The sequence below is a fragment of the Ranitomeya variabilis genome, chromosome 4 (assembly GCF_051348905.1).
Source record: "Ranitomeya variabilis isolate aRanVar5 chromosome 4, aRanVar5.hap1, whole genome shotgun sequence".
Lineage (NCBI taxonomy): Eukaryota > Metazoa > Chordata > Amphibia > Anura > Dendrobatidae > Ranitomeya > Ranitomeya variabilis.
Window position 1 is genome coordinate 689,215,696 of NC_135235.1, and position 18,412 is coordinate 689,234,107.

The 18,412-nt window shown below is 42.6% G+C and overlaps 1 protein-coding gene across 2 annotated transcripts in view; it reads left to right on the forward strand.

Annotated features, from left to right (window-relative positions):
• The first annotated feature begins 970 nt into the window (after positions 1-970).
• LOC143767660 (uncharacterized) overlaps positions 971-18,412 on the forward strand; it is a 52,667-nt gene continuing 35,225 nt past the window's right edge. Inside the window, exon 1 of one of the 2 annotated variants that reach the window (XM_077256123.1) lies at positions 971-1,142. The gene's annotated coding sequence lies outside the window, so the exon portion shown is untranslated. The remainder of the gene's footprint in view (positions 1,143-18,412) is intronic. The other variant, XM_077256122.1, reaches the window with a different exon arrangement.

Genomic DNA, 18,412 nt, shown 5'->3' on the forward strand with positions numbered 1-18,412 from the left:
GTGCAGTCATTATACAGTATGGAGCATCATGTGCGGTCATTATACAGTATGGAGTATCATGTGCAGCCAGTATACAGTATGGAGCATCATGTACAGCCAATATACAGTATGGAGCATCATGTGCGGTCATTATACAGTATGGAGCATCATGTGCAGTCATTATACAGTATGGAGCATCATGTGCGGTCATTATACAGTATGGAGCATCACGTGTGGCCATTATACGGTATGGAGCATCATGTGCGGTCATTATACAGTATGGAGCATCATGTGCGGTCATTATACAGTATGGAGCATCATGTGCGGTCATTATACAGTATGGAGCACTGTGTGGCCATATTTTTTTGTTTATAATTGTATATGAAACAGTGATCAGCAGTGCTAAATGGGTGTGGTTGGGACGTGGATATGGGTGTGACTAATTATGAATGGGTGTGGTCAGAGGCATGGCCTAAAATTTGCGCGCCGCAAACTTTGTCCCTCTTTCCCGTCTTCAAAAGTTGGGAGGTATGTAATTCCCTCATGTGTGGGGTCTATTTGTCTCCAGAGAAATCCCACGTTACATTCCACACATAACACTGTGTAGAAAAGGCGGCGCGGGGTAATTGTGCCAGTAGTGAGGGGAAATAATAGCGGGAATGTCACTGACTGAGGAGAAGTTTCCATGTAGCGTCTTCGCTACAGATATCATTCACTGTAGTGATGTGTGGTTCGTGAACGATCCGACACAAAGAGCCGGCTCCCTGATGTGAACGATGGGAGCCGGCACACCAGTGAGAGCCACTAAAATCCCTGAATGGCTCTCACTGGGCGTAAAATCCCGGACTTCGGGAGGCATAACTCTGCCCACCTGCGCAAAACCCCGCCCACGCTTCAATTTAATTGGCTAAAAGAAAGTGGGCGGAGTTTATGCGGTAGGTGGGCGGAGCTTTATACGCATGAATAGATATCCATTTAGGATCCAAAAAGAGCCGATTCAGGAGCTGAAAGAGCCGGATCACCAAAAAGAGCCGGACTGCCCATCACTAATTCACTGAGGCCCCTGATCATGTGACCCCTGACTCCTCCCCTCCTGTGACCTCATCACAGGTCCTGTATGCACAAAGCAGCCATATATGTGGAGTGCGGCTCTGCAGGTGGAGGTAGGTGCTGGAGATTCCCCAATACTGGGGGGGGTGGGACATTAGCCCCTTCAGCACTAAGACTCTTTTGGGGTCTTTGTTGTCATTTTATAGGAATCATTGCGTTTTTGTTCTGTTTCCTGTAATAGATACATAGGACCCAACTATGGGAGACAGGAAGTGAGGGAACGGATTGTTCTCGGTTGAGCCTAGAGTGTATGGGCTCCTTCCAGGTCCTGACTGCAGCCCATACAGTCTAGCTGGCTCACTACTGAAGATGCTAGAGTGTATGGGCTCCTTCTAGGTATATATTCCTGAAGATAGCAGACTTTATGGGCTGCTGCCTGGCCCTGACTGCAGCCCATACATGACACTAGAATGTATGTGCTCCTTCAAGGTATAAATTATTAAAGCCAGCAGAATATATGGGCTCCTGCCAGGTCCTGACTGCAGCCCATACAGTCTAGCCGGCTCACTGGTGAAGACACTAGACTGTATGAGCTCCTGTCAGGTATATATTATTGTAGATATAGACTGTACGGGCTCCTGTCAGGTATATATTATTGTAGATACAGACTGTACAGGCTCCTGTCAGGTATATATTATTGTAGATATAGACTGTACGGGCTCCTGTCAGGTATATATTATTGTAGATACAGACTGTACGGGCTCCTGTCAGGTATATATTATTGTAGATACACACTGTACGGGCTCCTGTCAGGTATATATTATTGTATATACAGACTGTATGGGCTCCTGTCAGGTATATATTATTGTAGATATAGACTGTACGGGCTCCTGTCAGGTATATATTATTGTAGATACAGACTGTACGGGCTCCTGTCAGGTATATATTATTGTAGATACAGACTGTACAGGCTCCTGTCAGGTATATATTATTGTAGATATAGACTGTACGGGCTCCTGTCAGGTATATATTATTGTAGATACAGACTGTACGGGCTCCTGTCAGGTATATATTATTGTAGATACACACTGTACGGGCTCCTGTCAGGTATATATTATTGTATATACAGACTGTATGGGCTCCTGTCAGGTATATATTATTGTAGATATAGACTGTACGGGCTCCTGTCAGGTATATATTATTGTAGATACAGACTGTACGGGCTCCTGTCAGGTATATATTATTGTAGATACAGACTGTACGGGCTCCTGTCAGGTATATATTATTGTAGATATAGACTGTACGGGCTCCTGTCAGGTATATATTATTGTAGATATAGACTGTACGGGCTCCTGTCAGGTATATATTATTGTAGATATAGACTGTGCAGGCTCCTGTCAGGTATATATTATTGTAGATACAGACTGTACAGGCTCCTGTCAGGTATATATTATTGTAGATATAGACTGTACGGGCTCCTGTCAGGTATATATTACTGTAGGTATAGACTGTACAGGCTCCTGTCAGGTATATATTATTGTAGATATAGACTGTACGGGCTCCTGTCAGGTATATATTATTGTAGATACAGACTGTACGGGCTCCTGTCAGGTATATATTATTGTAGATATAGACTGTACGGGCTCCTGTCAGGTATATATTATTGTAGATACAGACTGTACGGGCTCCTGTCAGGTATATATTATTGTAGATACAGACTGTACGGGCTCCTGTCAGGTATATATTATTGTAGATATAGACTGTACGGGCTCCTGTCAGGTATATAGTATTGTAGATATAGACTGTACGGGCTCCTGTCAGGTATATATTATTGTAGATATAGACTGTACGGGCCCCTGTCAGGTATATAGTATTGTAGATATAGACTGTACGGGCTCCTGTCAGGTATATATTATTGTAGATATAGACTGTACGGGCTCCTGTCAGGTATATAGTATTGTAGATACAGACTGTACGGGCTCCTGTCAGGTATATATTATTGTAGATATAGACTGTACGGGCTCCTTTCAGGTATATATTATTGTAGATACAGACTGTACAGGCTCCTGTCAGGTATATATTATTGTAGATATAGACTGTACGGGCTCCTGTCAGGTATATATTATTGTAGATACAGACTGTACAGACTCCTGTCAGGTATATATTATTGTAGATATAGACTGTACGGGCTCCTGTCAGGTATATATTATTGTAGATATAGACTGTACGGGCTCCTGTCAGGTATATATTATTGTAGATACAGACTGTACGGGCTCCTGTCAGGTATATATTATTGTAGATACAGACTGTACGGGCTCCTGTCAGGTATATATTATTGTAGATATAGATTGTACGGGCTCCTGTCAGGCATATATTATTGTAGATATAGACTGTACGGGCCCCTGTCAGGTATATATTATTGTAGATACAGACTGTACGGGCTCCTGTCAGGTATATATTATTGTAGATACAGACTGTACAGGCTCCTGTCAGGTATATATTATTGTAGATACAGACTGTACGGGCTCCTGTCAGGTATATATTATTGTAGATACAGACTGTACAGACTCCTGTCAGGTATATATTATTGTAGATATAGACTGTACGAGCTCCTGTCAGGTATATATTATTGTAGATATAGATTGTACGGGCTCCTGTCAGGTATATATTATTGTAGATATAGACTGTACAGGCTCCTGTCAGGTATATATTATTGTAGATACAGACTGTACAGACTCCTGTCAGGTATATATTATTGTAGATATAGACTGTACGGGCTCCTGTCAGGTATATATTATTGTAGATATAGACTGTACAGACTCCTGTCAGGTATATATTATTGTAGATATAGACTGTACGGGCCCCTGTCAGGTATATATTATTGTAGATACAGACTGTACGGGCTCCTGTCAGGTATATATTATTGCAGATACAGACTGTACGGGCTCCTGTCAGGTATATAGTATTGTAGATATAGGCTGTATGGGCTCCTGTCAGGTATATATTATTGTAGATACAGACTGTACGGACTCCTGTCAGGTATATATTATTGTAGATATAGACTGTACGGGCTCCTGTCAGGTATATATTATTGTAGATACAGACTGTACGGGCTCCTGTCAGGTATATATTATTGTAGATACAGACTGTACGGGCTCCTGTCAGGTATATATTATTGTAGATATAGACTGTACGGGCTCCTGTCAGGTATATAGTATTGTAGATATAGACTGTACGGGCTCCTGTCAGGTATATATTATTGTAGATACAGACTGTACGGGCTCCTGTCAGGTATATATTATTGTAGATACAGACTGTACGGGCTCCTGTCAGGTGTATATTATTGTAGATACAGACTGTACGGGCTCCTGTCAGGTATATATTATTGTAGATACAGACTGTATGGGCTCCTTCCAGGTATATATTATTGTAGATACAGACTGTACGGGCCCCTGTCAGGTATACACTCACCGGCCACTTTATTAGGTACACCATGCTAGTAACGGGTTGGACCCCCTTTTGCCTTCAGAACTGCCTCAATTCTTCGTGGCATAGATTCAACAAGGTGCTGGAAGCATTCCTCAGAGATTTTGGTCCATATTGACATGATGGCATCACACAGTTGCCGCAGATTTGTCGGCTGCACATCCCAAAGATGCTCCATACAAGGCAGGATGGATCCATGCTTTCATGTTGTTTACGCCAAATTCTGACCCTACCATCCGAATGTCGCAGCAGAAATCGAGACTCATCAGACCAAGCAACGTTTTTCCAATCTTCTACTGTCCAATTTCGATGAGCTTGTACAAATTGTAGCCTCAGTTTCCTGTTCTTAGCTGAAAGGAGTGGTACCCGGTGTGGTCTTCTGCTGCTGTAGCCCATCTGCCTCAAAGTTCGACGCACTGTGCGTTCAGAGATGCTCTTAGGCCTACCTTGGTTGTAACGGGTGGCGATTTGAGTCACTGTTGCCTTTCTATCAGCTCGAACCAGTCTGCCCATTCTCCTCTGACCTCTGGCATCAACAAGGCATTTCCGCCCACAGAACTGCCGCTCACTGGATTTTTTTTCTTTTTCGGACCATTCTCTGTAAACCCTAGAGATGGTTGTGCGTGAAAATCCCAGTAGATCAGCAGTTTCTGAAATACTCAGACCAGCCCTTCTGGCACCAACAACCATGCCACGTTCAAAGGCACTCAAATCACCTTTCTTCCCCATACTGATGCTCGGTTTGAACTGCAGGAGATTGTCTTGACCATGTCTACATGCCTAAATGCACTGAGTTGCCGCCATGTGATTGGCTGATTAGAAATTAAGTGTTAACAAGAAGTTGGACAGGTGTACCTAATAAAGTGGCCAGTGAGTGTATATTATTGTAGATACAGACTGTACGGGCTCCTGTCAGGTATATATTATTGTAGATACAGACTGTATGGGCTCCTGTCAGGTATATATTATTGTAGATACAGACTGTATGGGCTCCTGTCAGGTATATATTATTGTAGATATAGACTGTACGGGCTCCTGTCAGGTATATATTATTGTAGATACAGACTGTACAGGCTCCTGTCAGGTATATATTATTGTAGATACAGACTGTACGGGCTCCTGTCAGGTATATATTATTGTAGATACAGACTGTACAGGCTCCTGTCAGGTATATATTATTGTAGATACAGACTGTATGGGCTCCTGTCAGGTATATATTATTGTAGATACAGACTGTACGGGCCCCTGTCAGGTATATATTATTGTAGATACAGACTGTATGGGCTCCTGTCAGGTATATATTACTGTAGATATAGACTGTACGGACTCCTGTCAGGTATATATTATTGTAGATACAGACGGTACAGGCTCCTGTCAGGTATATATTATTGTAGATACAGACTGTACAGGCTCCTGTCAGGTATATATTATTGTAGATATAGACTGTACGGGCTCCTGTCAGGTATATATTATTGTAGATATAGACTGTACGGGCTCCTGTCAGGTATATATTATTGTAGATACAGACTGTACGGGCTCCTGTCAGGTATATATTATTGTAGATATAGACTGTACGGACTCCTGTCAGGTATATATTATTGTAGATACAGACGGTACAGGCTCCTGTCAGGTATATATTATTGTAGATACAGACTGTACAGGCTCCTGTCAGGTATATATTATTGTAGATATAGACTGTACGGGCCCCTGTCAGGTATATATTATTGTAGATATAGACTGTACGGGCCCCTGTCAGGTATATAATATTGTAGATACAGACTGTACGGGCTCCTGTCAGGTATATATTATTGTAGATATAGACTGTACGGGCTCCTGTCAGGTATATATTATTGTAGATACAGACTGTACGGGCTCCTGTCAGGTATATATTATTGTAGATATAGACTGTACGGGCTCCTGTCAGGTATATATTATTGTAGATGTAGACTGTACAGGCTCCTGTCAGGTATATATTATTGTAGATACACACTGTACGGGCTCCTGTCAGGTATATATTATTGTAGATATAGACTGTACGGGCTCCTGTCAGGTATATATTATTGTAGATACAGACTGTACGGGCTCCTGTCAGGTATATATTATTGTAGATACAGACGGTACAGGCTCCTGTCAGGTATATATTATTGTAGATGTAGACTGTACAGGCTCCTGTCAGGTATATATTATTGTAGATACACACTGTACGGGCTCCTGTCAGGTGTATATTATTGTAGATACAGACGGTACAGGCTCCTGTCAGGTATATATTATTGTAGATACAGACTGTACGGGCTCCTGTCAGGTGTATATTATTGTAGATATACTGTAGACTGTACGGGCTCCTGTCAGGTATATATTATTGTAGATATACTGTAGACTGTACGGGCTCCTGTCAGGTATATAGTATTGTAGATATAGACTGTACGGGCTCCTTCCAGGTATATATTATTGTAGATATAGACTGTACGGGCTCCTGTCAGGTATATATTATTGTAGATACAGACTGTACGGGCTCCTGTCAGGTATATATTATTGCAGATACAGACTGTACGGGCTCCTGTCAGGTATATAGTATTGTAGATATAGGCTGTATGGGCTCCTGTCAGGTATATATTATTGTAGATACAGACTGTACGGACTCCTGTCAGGTATATATTATTGTAGATATAGACTGTACGGGCTCCTGTCAGGTATATATTATTGTAGATACAGACTGTACAGGCTCCTGTCAGGTATATATTATTGTAGATACAGACTGTACGGGCTCCTGTCAGGTATATATTATTGTAGATATAGACTGTACAGGCTCCTGTCAGGTATATAGTATTGTAGATATAGACTGTACGGGCTCCTGTCAGGTATATATTATTGTAGATACAGACAAATCAAATCAAATCAAATCAAATCAAATCAAATCAAAGAAGCTTTATTGGCAGGACCAAATAAACATCAGTTTTGCCAAAGCACAAGTACAATAGGGAATAGGGAGCAGGGACTGTGGGGATAATGGGTGAGGACTGCGGGGACGATGGATAGGGACTGTGGGAACGATGGATGGGTGGATGGGGTGCAGGATGGGGGTAAGGAAGTCCATGGCATATCATGGTTGTCTTTCTCGCAGTCTATGACATTCGCTCACATACTGGGCTGCTATCTCCACCGCTCTCTCTTCTTCCCCCAGCAGGATATATGTTTTCTCTTCCTCCTTCATGGAGCTGAAATCCGGGAAGAGATGTGAGAGTCTCCTGAAGTGAATGTCCCTCACTGCTGAGTATTTGGGGCAGTGTAGCAGGAAGTGGGTCTCATCCTCCAGGGTCTCCAGGTCACAGTGTAGGCACAGTCTGTCTTCTCTGGGCTTGTAGCTCTGTCTGTGCCGGCCGACCTCGATGGCCAGATTGTGGGCGCTGAGTCTATACCGGCTCAGGATCTGCCAGTCTGTAGTCTCTCTGTAGACTCTGGTACACGGTCAGTTTCTGTGAGCTGCTGATTTCGTTCCTCCAGACACTGACGTACCTCTCCTGCCCCTCCTCTACCATCTTCCTGATTGTGGCTTTTGTCGAGTTGTTTTGGTTGACGGTTCGGGCAGGTTGGGTTTGAGTGAGCTGTTCCGGGGGTCCTGGTTTGTGGGGACCACCTATATGTAGCATGGCTTTATGGTGATGGGAGCTTGGGTTGCTACTCTGCAGGTGAGCCTGAAAGGACAGCACCCTCTTCAGGACAGCTAGGTGCAGTGGGAATCTGCCCAGCTCAGCTCGGCAGGCATTGTTGGTGGTGCTCCGATGGACCTGAAGAAGGTGTTTACAGAATTCCAGGTGGAATATTTCTGTTGGACTGGAATCCCACTTTGACCAGTCTGGGTATGTGTGAGGGCCCCAGACTTCACTGCCGTATAGGAGGATTGGGGTGATTATGGCATCGAAGATTTTTAGCCAGACCCTCACTGGTGGCTTCAGATGATAGAGCTTCCTTCGGATGGCATAGAAGGTTTTGCAGGCCTTGTCTTTCAGTATCTCTATGGCTTGTTTGAAGCTCCCTGACTGGTGAATTTCCAGGCCCAGGTAGGTATATTTGTCCATTTCTGTAAGAGCGCAGTTGTTTAGCATGAATGGAAGGTGCTGGTTCGGTCTTGGCTTTCTCTTCTGGAAGACCATGATGTTGGTTTTCTTTGCATTGACCGGTAGAGCCCACGTGGAGCTGAATTTCTCCAGGATTTTCAGGTTGTCTTGAAGACCTTTCTCAGTTGGTGACAGCAGCAATAGGTCATCTGCATACAGCAGGAATTTCACCTGGGCATTATGGAGTGTGAGACCTGGTGCCGTGGAAGATTCCAGAGTGGTGGCTAGCTCATTGATGTAGATATTGAAGAGCGTTGGGCTTAGGGTGCAGCCCTGTCTGACTCCGCGGCTCTGCTGGAAATCAGCCGTTCTTCTACCGTTCACACTCACACTGCAGCGGTTCTCGTGTAGGAGCTTTTGATGACATCGTAGGTCTTTCCTCCTATTCCACTCTCCAGCAGTTTCAGTAACAGGCCTGGGTGCCACACTGAGTCAAAAGCCTTTCTGAAATCCACAAAACAAGCGTATATCTTCCCGTGCTTAGTGTTGTGGACGTGGCTCTGAATGAGGCTGTGCAGGGTGTAGATGTGGTCGGTAGTGCGATGGTTTGGCATGAACCCTGCTTGGCTTTTGCTGAGGACGTTCTGCTCGGTGAGGAAATTAAGGATCCTTTTGTTCAGGATGCTATTGAACAGTTTCCCCAGGTTGCTGCTGACACATATGCCTCTGTAGTTGGCAGGGTCGTACCTGTCCCCACTCTTGTGGATGGGTGTGATGAGGCCTTGATTCCAGGTACGAGGAAAGTAGCCAGCACTCAGCACAATATTGAACAATTTGACCATTGCTGCATGTATTTCTGGTGGGCTGTACTTCAGCATTTCTGGTGGGATTCCATCTGGGCCACTGGCTTTTCTACACCTTATGGAAGATATTCTCTCTGTAACTTCCTGAAGTGTGATTGGTGTATCCAGTGGGTTTTGGAAATGTTTGACTTTTTCCTCCATAGCTTTTAGTTTTTCTGTTATGTTTTTCTGTTCTTGGTTTAGTTCTTCCTTCGGGATGTCTTTGTGTAGAGGTCTCTGAAGTACTGAAGCCAGATATTGCCATTTTGGATATGGATGATGTTCTTCTTGTTTTTTGTGCCCATGTGGTTCCATAGTTCCCAGAAAGAGTTGTCCTGGAGGGCGTCTTCCAGTTGGTTAAGTTTGGTGGAGATGTAACTTTGTTTCTTCCTCTTGAGGATGGTTTTGTATTGCCTTTGTATGGTGTCGTAGGCATCCCTCAGACCCGGATGGTTGGGGTCTCTGTGTTTTTTGTTTGAGGCTGTTCTCAGGGTCTTCCGTATGGTTTTACATTCTCTGTCAAACCAACCATTGGTCTGTTTTTCTTTTGGCCTTTTATAGTTGACTTTTTTCAGGTCGGACAGTTCGGCTATGGTGTAGAATATATCGTTGAGGTCTTTTGTAGCTTGGTTCACTCCTTCTGGGTTAGGCTTGTACTCGTAGTTGTAGAAGTGGTGGAGCATCCGCTGTATTCTGTGTCTGCTGGGAGCCTCTTGATATTTTATTGCTGACGTCTTGGACCATTTATAGGATGGAGGCAGGTTGAAGAGGCCGCTCTGCTGAGGCTTTTGTGCCGATGGTTTTTCTGTAGATTTTATGTACAGAAGAAGTTGGCTGTGATCTGACAGGTGCGTTTGTGGGGTGACTATGAAGCCGCCGATATTTTCCATGTCCATATCTGTAATGGCGTAGTCTACTACACTCCTTCCTACATGGGAGTTTAATGTGTATCTTCCTAGGGAGTCTCCCTTGGTGCGACCATTAAGAATATGAAGTCCCAAACTTCTACATAGGTTCAAGATCTTTTTGCCACTTTTGTTGACTGTACTGTCGTAGCTGTTTCTCTCCATGTGTACTGAGTCATGGCTGTCAGTCTCTGCACCAAGAAGTTCGGTGGTTTCCTCCATGGTGGTCTCTTCCTCTGATGGTCAGATTTTGGGTGAGGGTGTTTGTTTCCAGGTTCCTTAGATATAGTTGTGGCTTCCTGCCTTTGCATTGTTGAGGGTTTTTTCATGAGATTGTGGTTGGTGTTGGATTCAGGCCTAGGGTCCCTGTTCAGTACAATGTCCTTCAGCTCTTTGGCCAGAAGGCTGACCCCTAGTTTATTCAGGTGTTTGCTGTCATACAGGTGATGGTGATTTATGGAGGGATGTTGTGCCAGAATCACTCCTGGCACAGATTTCATTCTTGCAGTTAGGTCCGTGTTGATGTTCTGGATGGTGTGGCTGGATATATCCTTCCTTGGGAGCAGAGATGACAGAATGATTTTGCTCTCAGGGAATTTTAGTTGTGCCGTCCTTGCTAGTTGGGTCAGTTGTCCTGAGATCTGCTGGTGCTGGTCTGGCAGATTGTTTGTGCCGGTGTGTATGATGATATGGTTTGGGTTGGTAAACCGTGGATTACTGATGACCGCTGTCACCTGCTCAATAGTTGCACAGTGGATTTTATTGACCCTTTTTCCTGGGAATAGCCGCCGTGTATTCAGGTATTTCCCATTTGAGTCCATTATGAGGACGGTATCAGGACTTTGTGATGTTGTGGATGGGTGATGTGGCTGCTGATGGGGGTCTGTGCTGGAGATTGTGCTGGTAGCAGGTTCTCTTCTCTCTTCTGTGGGTCTTATTTCTGTCTCCCTTTTATTAGACTCAGGTTCTTCAATATTGAGGTTATTAGGCCTCTCAGCCTCCGGGCCAGTGGAGGTCATGTCCTCTGCACTCCTCATATCCATGGCCCCCTCCTGGCTCACATGTCCAGGGGTCGGTGATTTCAGCTTTTCTATCTCCTGCCTCAGTCTGGCATTTTCCTGCTGCAGTTCACACATTGCGGCTCTTATTTCCTGCAGAGCCGACCTGTATTCACATTTCAGTTTGTTTATCTCCTTAATTGCTGGGTCATTAGCATTTCTGTCACCAGTGTTCCTCAGATGTTCTTCCTTAAACTGTACAAAGTCTCTTTCTAGTTGAGATAGACAGTCTCTGAGGGTCTGGGGTGAGGGGTGTGAAGCATTGGGGGCAGTGGTGTCTCTGGAGGTCTCCGTAGTGCTGCAGGCATCAGAGCTGGCTGGGGTTTGTTGTACTCTGTGAGTTTGGGCCTGGAGTTTAATATCAGGGAATCTGTCTTCAAATTGCTCCAGATTGTCCTCAGTCCCTTGTACCAGGACGGTGCCATTGTTATACAGAGTGATGGTAAGTGAGCTGCACTCGTCATCTTCATGGTTTCTGACTCTGATCTGTCGGCCATTATTGATATCGGACTTGGTTGTATATTTATAGTGTTTGCACAGGGCGGTTTGCCAGGCCAGGATATGTTCAGTGAAGAATAACACATTGGTTTTTCTTTTATCTTCCTCACTAGATGTAAAGTCAGCATAGAGGGTCTCTGGGTTGTCTCTAATTGTGGCAGTTTTTATGGCTTTCTTTGCTTGAATGCTCTTCTGCCCTTCAGATCCCCTGCTGGCTTGTGTCCCCGGCTCTCTGCTATCTGCATTTACTTTGTTCTGTTTGTTTTGATCCAAATTTACATTTTCCATTTTTATAATTCTAATCCTATTCTAATATATATTCTAATTTCTGATAGTTGTAAGTTCTAGCAAGTCTACGAGTGTGATGAGGCTGAGGATGGTCCTACCTGAGGGTGCTGTCCTCTGGATGCCAGACCTGGTGCTGCCTGGTGTATGGCCGGCTGGAGACTCTTGTTTTGTCCTTTAAAACTTATTTTTCCTCCTTTTTCATAAAGATCTTTAGTCCGGCTCAGTCCAGCTCACTTCTGTAATCCACAGGGATGAATTTATCCAGGTTGTGTCCTAAAGTTTCCTCATTAGGAGGTATAAAGTGATGAAAGTTCAGGAGCTCATGTTCAGTGCTGCTTACTCCTGGAATGGGGGCCTCTATACTATAGACAGACTTAAACAAATCCACAGAGCACAATGGTATTGATTTATATATATATATAATAATATCAAATATACATTTCCTATAGGGACACCCAGTGCGCTGTGGAAAATTAGTGGAGACCCACTGGTTACCGAGTATATACAACCACAACCCACATATGGATAAAAGCAAGGTGAGACACCAGACAGGAAATGTGTATAAAAACGCCTTTATTAAATACAGTTGGCAAACAAACGTATATTTTAAAATACATATAAAAAGTACACAGACTGACCGAAATAATAAAAAATATGAATATTATATAAAAGCTATATGGCTGACCTCACCCATAATGCCCATAAGATAGGGGGTGTGACTCCCACCTCATATATAATTACAGAAAGCCATATATATATGTATATCTATAAAAAACCAATGCAAAGGGATAAAACCAACGTGAAAGAAAATATGTGTATATATAAACACCACTATTGGGATAGTGCTTCCAAAAATCACTGGTGTGAAGCCATATGGACAAAGAAGTGCAAAAATACAGAGGATATATAATAGAAAATAAAATCAATCCCTTGTGCAAACACTAATATCCACTTCACATTATAAGCTCATGTGCAAATATATAAAAAACCATGTGCACTGCACCCCAGAAAGTAAAAAGTAAACATAAAAAGATCTATATCCTCATGAAAAAAAGTGCAAAAGTGCAATATTGCCACCAAATGAAAACAGATTGCACGGTGTAATACTATATAAAGTTATATGGCATAACTGTATGGGGAACTATTACTGACCCAAACTAGAGCCAAAGAGCATTATTTAAGAGGTCACTGAGGATCGTATAGGGCAAAAGATTGCTGCCTCAGTCCGACCAATCACTTGTGCTAACAATGGGGGGACACACTATACCTCCAATAATGGCTTAAATCAGCGAGGTCAGCCCGGTCTTCATGTGAACGCGCCCCGACGCGCGTTTCGGATAGTAATCCTTCGTCAGGGAGGACGAAGGATTACTATCCGAAACGCGCGTCGGGGCGCGTTCACATGAAGACCGGGCTGACCTCGCTGATTTAAGCCATTATTGGAGGTATAGTGTGTCCCCCCATTGTTAGCACAAGTGATTGGTCGGACTGAGGCAGCAATCTTTTGCCCTATACGATCCTCAGTGACCTCTTAAATAATGCTCTTTGGCTCTAGTTTGGGTCAGTAATAGTTCCCCATACAGTTATGCCATATAACTTTATATAGTATTACACCGTGCAATCTGTTTTCATTTGGTGGCAATATTGCACTTTTGCACTTTTTTTCATGAGGATATAGATCTTTTTATGTTTACTTTTTACTTTCTGGGGTGCAGTGCACATGGTTTTTTATATATTTGCACATGAGCTTATAATGTGAAGTGGATATTAGTGTTTGCACAAGGGATTGATTTTATTTTCTATTATATATCCTCTGTATTTTTGCACTTCTTTGTCCATATGGCTTCACACCAGTGATTTTTGGAAGCACTATCCCAATAGTGGTGTTTATATATACACATATTTTCTTTCACGTTGGTTTTATCCCTTTGCATTGGTTTTTTATAGATATACATATATATATGGCTTTCTGTAATTATATATGAGGTGGGAGTCACACCCCCTATCTTATGGGCATTATGGGTGAGGTCAGCCATATAGCTTTTATATAATATTCATATTTTTTATTATTTCGGTCAGTCTGTGTACTTTTTATATGTATTTTAAAATATACGTTTGTTTGCCAACTGTATTTAATAAAGGCGTTTTTATACACATTTCCTGTCTGGTGTCTCACCTTGCTTTTATCCATATGTGGGTTGTGGTTGTATATACACTATAGACAGACTGTACGGGCTCCTGTCAGGTATATATTATTGTAGATACAGACTGTACGGGCTCCTGTCAGGTATAAATTATTGTAGATATAGACTGTACAGGCTCCTGTCAGGTATAAATTATTGTATATACAGACTGTATGGGCTCCTGTCAGGTATATATTATTGTAGATATAGACTGTACGGGCTCCTGTCAGGTATATAGTATTGTAGATATAGACTGTACGGGCTCCTGTCAGGTATATATTATTGTATATACAGACTGTATGGGCTCCTGTCAGGTATATATTATTGTAGATATAGACTGTACGGGCTCCTGTCAGGTATATATTATTGTAGATATAGACTGTACGGGCTCCTGTCAGGTATATATTATTGTAGATATAGACTGTACGGGCTCCTGTCAGGTATATATTGTTGTAGATACAGACTGTATGAGCTCCTGTCAGGTATATATTATTGTAGATATAGACTGTACGGGCTCCTGTCAGGTATATATTATTGTATATACAGACTGTATGGGCTCCTGTCAGGTATATATTATTGTAGATATAGACTGTACGGGCTCCTGTCAGGTATATATTATTGTAGATATAGACTGTACGGGCTCCTGTCAGGTATATATTATTGTAGATATAGACTGTACGGGCTCCTTCCTGGTATATATTATTGTAGATATAGACTGTACGGGCTCCTGTCAGGTATATATTATTGTAGATACAGACTGTACGGGCTCCTGTCAGGTATATATAATTGTAGATACAGACTGTATGAGCTCCTTTCAGGTATATATAATTGTAGATACAGACTGTACGGGCTCCTGTCAGGTATATATTATTGTAGATACAGACTGTACGGGCTTCTGTCAGGTATATATTATTGTAGATATAGACTGTACGGGCTCCTGTCAGGTATATATTATTGTAGATATAGACTGTACGGGCTCCTGTCAGGTATATATTGTTGTAGATACGGACTGTACGGGCTCTAGTCAGATATATATTATTGTAGATATAGACTGTACGGACTCCGGTCAGGTATATATTATTGTAGATATACTGTAGACTGTACGGGCTCCTGTCAGATGTATATTAGTGATGATATCAGAATGTATGGGCTCCTGTCAGGTATATATTAGCCCCTTCACCCCCAAGGGTGGTTTGCACGTTAATGACCGGGCCAATTTTTACAATTCTGACCACTGTCCCTTTATGAGGCTATAACTCTGGAACGCTTTGACGGATCTTGGCGATTCTGACATTGTTTTCTCGTGACATATTGTACTTCATGTTAGTGGTAAAATTTATTCGATATAACTTGCGTTTATTTGTGAAAAAAATGGAAATTTGGCGAAAATTTTGAAAATTTTGCAATTTTCCAACTTTGAATTTTTATGCCCTTAAATCACAGACATATGTCACGCAAAATACTTAATAAGTAACATTTCCCACATGTCTACTTTACATCAGTACAATTTTGGAACCAAAATTTTTTTTTGTGACGGAGTTATAAGGGTTAAAAGTTGACCAGCAATTTCTCATTTTTACAACACCATTTTTTTTTAGGGACCACATCTCATTTGAAGTCATTTTGTGGGGTCTATATGATAGAAAATACCCAAGTGTGACACCATTCTAAAAACTGCACCCCTCAAGGTACTCAAAACCACATTCAAGAAGTTTATTAACCCTTCAGGTGTTTCACAGGAATTTTTGGAATGTTTAAATAAAAATGAACATTTAACTTTTTTTCACACAAAATTTATTTCAGCTCCAATTTGTTTTATTTTACCAAGGGTAACAGGAGAAAATGGACCCCCAAAGTTGTTGTACAATTTGTCCTGAGTACGCTGATACCCCATATGTGGGGGTAAACCACTGTTTGGGCGTATGGCAGAGCTCGGAAGGAAAGGAGCGCCATTTGACTTTTCAATGCAAAATTCACTGGAATTGAGATGGGACGCCATGTTGCGTTTGGAGAGCCCCTGATGTGCCTAAACATTGAAACTCCCTACAAGTGACACCATTTTGGAAAGTAGACCCCCTAAGGAACTTATCTAGATGTGTGGTGAGCACTTTGACCCACCAAGTGCTTCACAGAAGTTTATAATGCAGAGCCGTAAAAATAAAAAATCATATTTTTTCACAAAAATGATCTTTTCGCCCCCAATTTTTTATTTTCCCAAGGGTAAGAGAAGAAATTGGACCCCAAAAAATGTTGGCCAATTTGTCCTGAGTACGCTGATACCCCATATGTGGGTGTAAACCATTGTTTGGGCGCATGGCAGAGCTTGGAAGGGAAGGAGCGCCATTTGACTTTTCAATGCAAAATTGACTGGAATTGAGATGGGACGCCATGTTGCGTTTGGAGAGCCCCTGATGTGCCTAAACATTGAAACTCCCTACAAGTGACACCATTTTGGAAAGTAGACCCCCAAAGGAACTTATCTAGATGTGTGGTGAGCACTTTGACCCACCAAGTGCTTCACAGAAGTTTATAATGCAGAGCCGTAAAAATAAAAAATCATATTTTTTCACAAAAATGATCTTTTCGCCCCCAATTTTTTATTTTCCCAAGGGTAAGAGAAGAAATTAGACCCCAAAAAATGTTGGCCAATTTGTCCTGAGTACGCTGATACCCCATATGTGGGTGTAAACCATTGTTTGGGCGCATGGCAGAGCTTGGAAGGGAAGGAGCGCCATTTGACTTTTCAATGCAAAATTGACTGGAATTGAGATGGGACGCCATGTTGCGTTTGGAGAGCCCCTGATGTGCCTAAACATTGAAACTCCCTACAAGTGACACCATTTTGGAAAGTAGACCCCCTAAGGAACTTATCTAGATGTGTTTTGAGAGCTTTGAACCCCCAAGTGTTTCACTACAGATTATAACGCAGAGCCGTGAAAATAATTTTTATTTTTTTTCTCAAAAATGATTTTTTAGCACCCAGCTTTGTATTTTTACAAGGGTAACAGAATAAATTGGACCCCAAAATGTGTTTTCCAATTTGTCCTGAGTACGCTGATACCCCATATGTGGGGGGGAACCACTGTTTGGGCGCATGACAGAGCTCGGAAGGGAAGGAGCGCCATTTGGAATGCAGACTTAAATGGATTGGTCAGCAGCCGTCACGTTGCATTTGCAGAGCCCCTGATGTACCCAAACAGTACAAACCCCCCACAAGTGACCCCATATTGGAAACTAGACCTCCCAAGGAACTTATCTAGATGTGTTTTGAGAACTTTGAACCCCCAAGTGTTTCACTAAAGTTTATAGCGCAAAGCCGTGAAAATAAAAATTCTTTTTTTTTTCACAAAAATGATTTTTTAGCCCCCAGTTTTGTATTTTCACAAGGGTAACAGGATAAATTAGACCCCAAAAGTTGTTGTCCAATTTGTCCTGAGTACGCTGATACCCCATATGTGGGGGGGAACCACTGTTTGGGTGCATGACAGAGCTCGGAAGGGAAGGAGCGCCATTTGGAATGCAGCCTTAAATGGATTGGTCTGCAGGCGTCACGTTGCATTTGCAGAGCCCCTGATGTACCCAAACAGTACAAACCCCCCACAAGTGACCCCATATTGGAAACTAGACCTCCCAAGGAACTTATCTAGATGTGTTGTGAGAACTTTGAACCCCCAAGTGTTTCACTACAGTTTATAACGCAGAGCCGTGAAAATAAAACATCTTTTTTTTCCCACAAAAATGATTTTTAGCCCCCCAAATTTTTATTTTCCTAAGGATAACAAGAGAACTTGGACCCCAGAAGTTGTTGTTCAATTTGTCCCGAGTACGCTGATAACACATATGTTGGGGTAAACCCCTTTTTGGGCGCACGGGAGAGCTCGGAAGGGAAGGAGCACTGTTTTACTTTTTCAACGCAGAATTGGCTGGAATTGAGATTGGATGCCATGTCGCGCTTGGAGAGCCCCTGATGTGCCTGGACAGTGGAAACTTCCCAATTCTACCTGAAACCCTAACCCAAACACACCCCTAACCCTAATCCCAACGGTAACCCTAACCACACCCCTAGCC